This window comes from Saccostrea cucullata, unplaced genomic scaffold, assembly GCF_032062105.1.
Source record: "Saccostrea cucullata isolate Sc308-1 unplaced genomic scaffold, CSIRO_AGI_Scuc_v1 ctg8598, whole genome shotgun sequence".
NCBI lineage: Eukaryota > Metazoa > Mollusca > Bivalvia > Ostreida > Ostreidae > Saccostrea > Saccostrea cuccullata.
In genome coordinates this window covers 12,168-21,009 of record NW_026926342.1, presented here as the reverse complement: position 1 = coordinate 21,009, position 8,842 = coordinate 12,168, and the positions used below count along the sequence as shown (strand labels likewise).

The 8,842-nt window shown below is 31.5% G+C and overlaps 1 long non-coding RNA gene across 1 annotated transcript; it reads left to right on the top strand.

Annotated features, from left to right (window-relative positions):
* Positions 1-1,562: 1,562 nt before the first annotated feature.
* Positions 1,563-4,635, top strand: LOC134271414 (uncharacterized). Its single transcript, XR_009993020.1, has 3 exons — positions 1,563-1,906; positions 2,501-2,659; positions 4,510-4,635. It is a non-coding gene; the product is annotated as an uncharacterized LOC134271414 (long non-coding RNA).
* The last annotated feature ends 4,207 nt before the right edge of the window (positions 4,636-8,842 follow it).

The window sequence follows — 8,842 nt, the reverse complement described above, 5'->3', positions numbered from 1 at the left end:
CTGCGACCTTTTCGAATTGGGGAAAATATTTGTCTACAGATTTTTCTTGAAATTTTGGAACTAATCTGATATTTTTTGCTGCGTCAAATTCAGTTTTGACAACTGACGGTTCTGGTTGGTTCTGTAATTTTAATTTCTCTAATTCAAAGTTCATTTCACGCTCTCTTTCTCGCTCTTGTCTTTCTCTTTCTCGCTCTTCTCTTTCTCTTTCTAATTTGTCTAATTCAAATTTTCGCTCACGTTCTCGTTCTTCTCTTTCTAATTTTTCTCTTTCAAATCGCATTTTCTCTAACTCTACTTGAAACTGATATTCTGCCATTTTATAAGAGCCTAACTCTGATTTAACTGTATATTCTGGAAGATCGTATTTTTCAAAGACGTTTTCTTCTACTAGTTTGTTTGCAACCTTAATTCTAATGTCTTGCTTTCTCTGAGAGGATTTAACATCTAACCCAAAATGCAAACCTAATGCGATCAAGTCATCCTTTTTTAACGTATCAAAAACCTGAACACTTGGTGAACTAAGAAAGTCTGTGACCGAAAACACCATGTTGATTTCTGCTGGCTTATAATCAAATTTAACGGTTCAATAAACAAAATTCTGACAATAAACTGCAAAAGTGCAAGAAAAAAATTCTTTATCCCGGACGAGCCCCCAATTCTGTTATGGGTTCAGAATTACCCTAAATGCCAGCAAAGATCAATAACACAATTTAAACTTAACAATAATTTATTTACAATAATATATAATAAGTATATGAAACATAAAGTACAAACTTAGCAAGAATCTAAAAATACATACATCAGAGTGTCCGTTTCTGCACACAATGTCTCAGTGAAAATATATATCCCAGTTATATCTCAATAATGCTTATACGAAAAAGTATCCACAATTATTGTATATCTATGCATTGAATTGACAGGGTATTTATATAGTATTATAAATCTAGAATATTCTAGAAATTGTTAAAACATGATATTACTGGAACAATCTGGACATATACAAAATTTAAGAATGTTCTAGATAAAATGACCAAACATGTTGACCACTCTGGAGTGTTCAAGAAACTTAATGTTACTAATTATATACATAATGAAACAATACACATCTCACAACACATAGGCTTCTGGAGAGAACGTTGAAGGTACAAGGATACCCGGTATTAGCAATTTCTTTTGAAGTCATGATTTCATTAATAATACAGTACGAAATTGTTCGTACATTAACACCATGTGTATCACGATGTAATAATAGTGTAAGGGAAGTTGATGCAAGAAAAGTTGAAGGCATCACACCTATAGAATTGTTAGTCTTTCTCTAGAAGTAACAGGATCTCAATATTAAACTGATGTGGCGGACTCTTAGATGTCTTTCATTTCAATTTCAATGGGATATTTTGAATTACAAGTGTGACTAAACATGATTATTATTGATTGATTAGAAGTCATCTGTATACAATTATGTAAAAGTGGAATTGAAGACCAAAGCAAGAGACTTCTTTTTATGTCGAAAATTTTAAATACAAACGACATACTAGTATGTAATTAAAAAAGGCAAAGATAACGAGTTGAACTGTTGAACAAAATTCTCTAAACAATACAAATGTGTGAACAGGATATAAACAGGGACCCCTGAAATTCCATATAGGTGGGATCAGGTGCTAAGGAGGAGTAAAAATCCCCTGTTGATAAAAAAAATGCTTATAAATAATGCCCGACTGCTGATTTCAGATTCCAGTTATAACCACCCTACCAACCTCATACGAAGTAGCAGAAACACATACGTCCTCCACTCTTATCCACACCCTGGGGGTAACAGATGGGGACACCATCTCTTGTACGGTGTCCAGTACGTCCCCTTCAGGAGGCCCCTTCACGACCAAAGAAATCACAGCAGGAAGCGGAAGTAAGATCTGTGAAATAATTAAAATGCCTGTAATATCAAATACTGATTTTATGTTAACTTAAATAATAATAATGAATTTGTGTTATAAAATAGCTGAATATTAAAACTGTGTTATAAAATTATATTTGTGTTATCATATTATGTCGAGTGTGATACTGATGACAAGATGCATCAAACAAACTTTGTCCCATGTATACACCAGATTGAGAGACTGAGATCGGGTGTTTAAAGGTGGGAAGGCATACCTGTGGACCGATCAAAACTGCTGTGAGCCCTATGTATTGCTCATGTCACGATTTCATTTTTAGAGCCACTCTGAACTGTTTTATTTGCTATATCGACATTTATTCTGACAGCGAATTATTTTCCTTTCATTATAATCTTCATTAAATTTAACATCTTTAGAACTGTATATATTCATATCAGCATATGTTAAGAAAAGAGGACTGCTCCGGATGTTTCTTTGGAAGGAAACAGCAATGATACATGTTGACGTGTACTTCAAATTTTATGTGCACTTTTGCTTTTTTCCACAATGGACAAAAAATCTAATTCTTTCTTCCTTTCCTACTAATTATAAGTTTTATTTTACAGCATATGGCGTCTACATTAACGCCAATCCTTCGTTTGATTTTGACACAACAAAACGTTTTGACGTTAACGTAAGATGTACCGATACCAAGAATTATGACGAGGAACAGCTGATTGTTATCATAGAGAAGAATGCATTTCCTGTCTTCACCAATCTACCAAGTAAAATTAAACATTGTATCTTTATCCATATACTAGCATTTCTTATGTATTGAATAATATCATAATAATTCATTCTTTAAAAATGTTTGTTTCATATTTTGTAAGTAACGCACAATTTCAGAACTATGTTTTTGATTGAGAAGGTATGGAGCATTACCAAGTCAAATCACAATATTTATCAAACTATAAGAAGTTTGAAATTTTCATCAAGAAAATGAATTTAATGAAAATGTTTTGAAAAATTTTCTTTGAGTTCAGTTCGGTGAAAATTTATCCTTTTTTGGTAAAGCTATCTGACTTTGCCTATGGGCCTTGTAATTCAGCTAGCATTAAAGATTCGCATGTGATAATGAACTGTATAGTCGTACTCAATGATCGGGATCGATCTGAAAATCCACAGAACAATAGAATTTGTGGAAAGGGTATAGTACGCGGAGCCCTGGGAATTGCAGAGATTTGATCAGAAGGAGTAAGAAATGAATTAAGAATTTAAAATGTCAATGGGATGAGTAGAAGGAATAAGAAATGAATTAAGAATTTAAAATGTCAGTTTAAATACAACCCCCTTAGAGATTGTATTGTTTATAAAATAAAATTTACGAAATGCTGACTTTAAAGGAAGTTGTTGAAATCATTGTTTCTTCAACATATTTCTGGGTAAACTGTCTCGGTTTGAAAATTGATCTTACTGTAGTAAACAGTGCAATGTGAGAGCAGAGAATAGTTACATGACCTTTGAAGTCGCCAGCATTGCGTGATTGAATGGCTTGTTTTAACAGTCATATGTTACTTACATTTAACATTTTAATCAAATCTCTGAAGAAGTATAGCATCCCCTGCGTGATTTCGACCGTTCACACACGCACTGAGCCCTTTATCTGAATAATCTATGATTTTCATTTAATTCGAATATTAAATCAAACAGTTTATCATTGAGACCTCTGGAAAACATTCCATCCACTTTCACAATGTAAGTGCAAATAAGTTCATTTATATGGGCAATAGAATTGCAAAAAGTTTTTTAAATTGAAATTATTGATAACCCCTTTTATATCAAATTATTACTCCGAAGTATTTCTTGGTTTAGGAATTGTTCCTCTTTTACAAAAAATAAATGATAATAACAAGTTCAAGAGTAGATCGAAACAATAAACTTTGGAAGCAATGCAAATATTGGGGCCTCTAAAAGTATCACAAGTGTGATCAGGTGCCATGAAGGAGTAAGTATCCCCCATCCACCTTTCACACCAATCATGTGCTCCTTGTCATAATCCCGAAGACAATTATGTTCTAACAATTTGTATGAAAAGGGCAGTCAATTTTCCAATCAAACAAATACTTTATTTGCTGACGAAAAATAACTCATTGCATAAATTTTGCAGACTTTAAACGAGAATGTTGATATTTTTTAATATCAACTTACTTGTAAATATATTACATTTTACTTATCTTAAAATGTTCCTACCTCTTGTGTATCGAATCAACTGGGAGATCTGTACTCAATATGCAGGTGATAATGTTAAATTTTAATTCATAAACGTCTATCACTGTCACCAGTTTGTCATCAATGTTTTTCTTCAGTGTGCCACACTTTGTGCTAATTTTGTAGAAATTATCAAAACATCAAATGAATAAACTTTCATATTATACGTCATCAATATTTTTTAATGTAAGTTTGATATACTAGTTACCTAAACTCGAATTATAGGCTAGGAGACTTCTTTGCAAGTAGAATACAAGGCTGTATATACAATAATTTTTCTTTTTTGTCATGAAGAAATATGCCAAGAAATGATCTGCATCTTTATATAAAATGCATGTTTACGACGTATGAATTGTTATGAATTTAGGACACATTGAGAAAGATCAGCAGACGACATCCAATAACGTCGTCCTTGACACAGTTTCAGTGACCGACACGGATGGTCTGACGTTTACATATACCTGCGATCCCGCCTCTTGTCCTATCGCTATTGCAGCCAGTAAGTATAACTTGTCTAAGCAATCAGTTATCTATCTAATACTGTGAAATCACTTATTTTCGATGGAGTTTGATTTTTGTTGTGTTTGAGATATGGAAATGTATAATTTCATATGCATTATTACTGCACACTTCCCCCAACCTCGAAATTAAATCCCCGCCAACCAATATTTCTTTCTCAAACCTTGAAAATTTGACCCCACGAAAACACGACTGTGATTTTACAGTACTCAGCAGTCAACTTCTCATGTTCAGTCTTTTAATTGTCAGTAAATATAGCTAATTCGGCGTAATTAATAAATTTATACCAGCAGAATATATTTTTGGTGTTGTCGAATTGAACATACGGTGACAAGGGTTAGTATTCAAGCTAAAAAATCCACTTAAACGATACAAATCAGGAGCAGAGCAAACATGGACCTCTAAAATCATAGAGGTGGGACCAGGTTCCATGGAGAGGTGAGCATTCCCTGCCGACCGATCATACCTGCCGTGTTCTCCTCATCATATTTGGGAAAAAAGGAAATATCCGTAGACTTATCAATGTGTAAATAATGGCCTAAAATTGGTATGAAAAACCTCTACTGGCATTTGACTGATTTATAAATTCCATTTCCTGACAAGATCATTGTTTCGACCATAGAATTTGCAAAAATTACTTTAAATGAGACTTGATATTCTTGTTTCATCACTTTGTTTGTCAATAACTTATTTCGTTTTATTAATTTATCGTAACTAGGGCACACTCTTGCATATTGAATCAAGTGAGAGATGTTAACCCCCATATATGGATGTAATGCTACATGAGTGAGGGAAGTTGAAAAAAAATTAATGTTATCAATTACGTTTATCATAAATCTACTAAGTACGTTGCGGAAGTTGAACAATTTTTTATTCTTCTAAGTTAAAAAGAAAATTGAGTTATTCCCCTTTTCATAAATGCTAAGATACTAGTAGTGGGTTTTTATTAGAAAAACAATACATTTCTTCTACATTTTCATTTTTTTTTATTATTTAACTTTTAAATAAATGTTTGGAGTAACATTATTTAAAGTTGAATACATTAAAAAATTTCAGAGAACAAAAATTAAGAACTGGTAGATATTATCATTTTATTGAACAAATGGCTTAAAAAGGATTTAAACCCCAAAAAAAAAAAAAAAAAGCCCGCCCGTTTTATTGAATTCCAATTTTTTGGCCTAAAAAACTATTGATTACTTTTTTTTTGGGCCCTTTCATTTTACATGTCTGAAAGCTCTAAAATTTACTCAATATTTGAATTTTTCGCTGTAGCTGTGCAAGTCTGTGATATACACACCAATACTTCATACTAACCCTAAAAAATTCTTTATATTTACATTTTACATCTTTTAAAGCACCAAAAAATACTTTGTCAAATTTCAATTTCTCGCTGCCCTTAATCGTTGCATTTTTACTTACGTCGCTGTAGCCTCAATGTGACGTCACGTTATCGCGTTATTATCTTTTTATTTTACCCGTGCTTATATACACAAAAATGGTTGTATTCAAATCAATTTCACAGTTGGCATAGTAGAAAGACAGAGCTAATGTAAATATATATTTATACAATTGACAAAATATTATTATATATGGTGATAATCAAATAATGAATTTGTTTCCCCAAAGGCATTACATCATTATTCAAACTTCCTGGCCCGCTTTGACATTCGGATTTATTTGAAATAAACCAATAATATGTTTAAATATAATTCATATATTTAATCTTCATATCTATAACTTAAATAAAATACAAAAAATACAAACACTAAGAAAAAAAACACATGGCATAAAAAGCTAATGATAATCACTCAATGTTATACATTGTATATAAACTTTCAATATTTACCTGAAAATTAAAGAAATCTTAAACCCCCTTTTGTTTTGGGGGGGGGGGGGGGGTTAGTGGGGGTATAGTAGGTGTCAGTATTTTTAATGTTCACCATAAATGTAACAGTTAAGATAACTATGTGATTAAGATAATCATAATAGTTAATAAAAATATTAGCCAATTCATGAAAATCAATGGACAAAATACATTCTTTACACTATGAAGATGTGACATCAAAAAGATTTTATCAAACAACATTTTTTTTATTTATAAAATATTTTTTGAAGTTTATCTGAAAAATACAGAGCACAAAATGCTGGTGAAAGGGTAAGTTTCTTTTAAAAGTTTAAAATAATAATTCCATCTTAACTTTCAAATAAATGGGATATCATTAATTTATAAATCACTTACATGTAGTTAAATGATTACATGTAAACATGCATAACTCAGGACTATGTATAAAAAAAAAAGTCTCTGTCCAGACTGTAGCTCTACTGGTTTTACTTATAACAGAGGAAAAGAAAAGTAGCATTTTAAAGTATTTCAAAGAAATTTCTATTTTTAGTAACAACAGCAACACTTTTATTAAATCAAAAAACCGATACACAGAATTATGTATCTTATTGTAGTTTACTTGTGTGCCAAGTTATACTAAAATAGACCAAAACTGTAGGAGGAGTAGCATTTTGAAAGCATTTAATTGAAATTTCTATTTTTAGTAACAACGGCAACACCATTCATCGAAAATCAAAAACCATACACAGAATTATGTATCTTAGTGTAGTCTACTTGTGTGCCAAGTTGTGTTGAAATCGGACCAAAATTGTAGGAGGAGTAGTTTTAAAAGTATTTCAAAAAAATTTTATTTAGAAAAAACAACACCGTTCATTGAAATCAAAAATCGGTATACAGAATTATATATTTAGTGTAGTCTACTTGTGTGCCAAAGTATAATGAAATAAACCCAAAACTGTAGGAGAAGTAGCATTTTAAAAGTATTTCACAAAAATTTTTTTTTTTTTAGTAACAACGGAAACATCGTTCATCAAAATCAAAAATCGATACACAGAATTATGTATCAGTGTGGTCATTTAAGTGCCAAGTTGTTTTAAAATGGACCAAAACTGTACGAGGAGTAGCATTTTAAAAGTTTTTCACAGAAATTTCTATTTTTAGTAACAAAAAAATGTTCATTAAAATAAAAACCGATACACAGAATTATGTATTTTAGTGAGCTATTTGTCCCAAAGTTGTGTTGAAATAGACCAAAACTGTAGGAGGAGAGCGTTTTGAAAAATTTTTTACGACGGACAGACGGAGGACCCCGGGAAAATTATATCGCATAAGCCTTCTGGCCCTGACCAGAGACTAAAAAAAACAAACAATAGAAAAATTGAGACCCGTGAATTTTTAGTGAGCATGAAAGGCTAATATAAGATTTCATCACACTATTACATGTAACTCATATAATTGAGTAATGAAGTTTTCACATAATGAGCAACAAACAGGAAAATTTAAAAAATTTTTTTTTTCTCTCTCTCTCTCTCTCTCTCTCTCTATTCATTTATATAATCAAAAATGGGATTATGCAATACTGCCATTTGAACATATACAGGATTTTTAGCAATGTGTACGTGTATATAGAATCACATGACATTTGTATTGTTTTTAAACTGTAATTCTGGTGAAATTATGTAAACAAGTAAATCCAATATCAATCTAAAAGTCTACAGTGATGGGCATTTCATAAAAATTGGTTTGACCTGTACATGTACATCCATTTAAATAAGTTACTTTTAAAAATTTAATATCTTTTTATTTGTAGATCACTGAATAAAATCATCTATTGGGATTTAACTTTTAACTACATGAAGTTACACGGCATGTGTTAGGGGTAAAAAAAATGTCCATTTTAACACACATATTGCCACTCACATGCATACAAACAAAAAGACATAGAAAACAGAAAGGGCACTTTGAAGTCATGTAAATTCCGCAGTTTTATCAATCACAGACATTTAATTGGAAGACAGATTAACCAAGGGGAAAAAGGTTAACAAGATCAACCAATGGGAAGGAAGGAGACTAATGTAAAACATTGCACTGATCAGTATGAACTAGACTACTGGATTTGCTGTATTGAACGGTTTCCTTGGTGCATCTATTATCTTCTCATTTTCTGTTAAAAATATTCTTCTTCTGATTCCTAGGAATTTAAAAACAAGAATTGATACTTACTTCATCTTCAAATAAAAAAGTTTACACAAAATAAAAAAGAACAGTAAACTTCCAAATTGATTGATGTATATCAAAAAGTGTGTGGCAGTCAGCCAGGATCAATCACTGGTGGTCA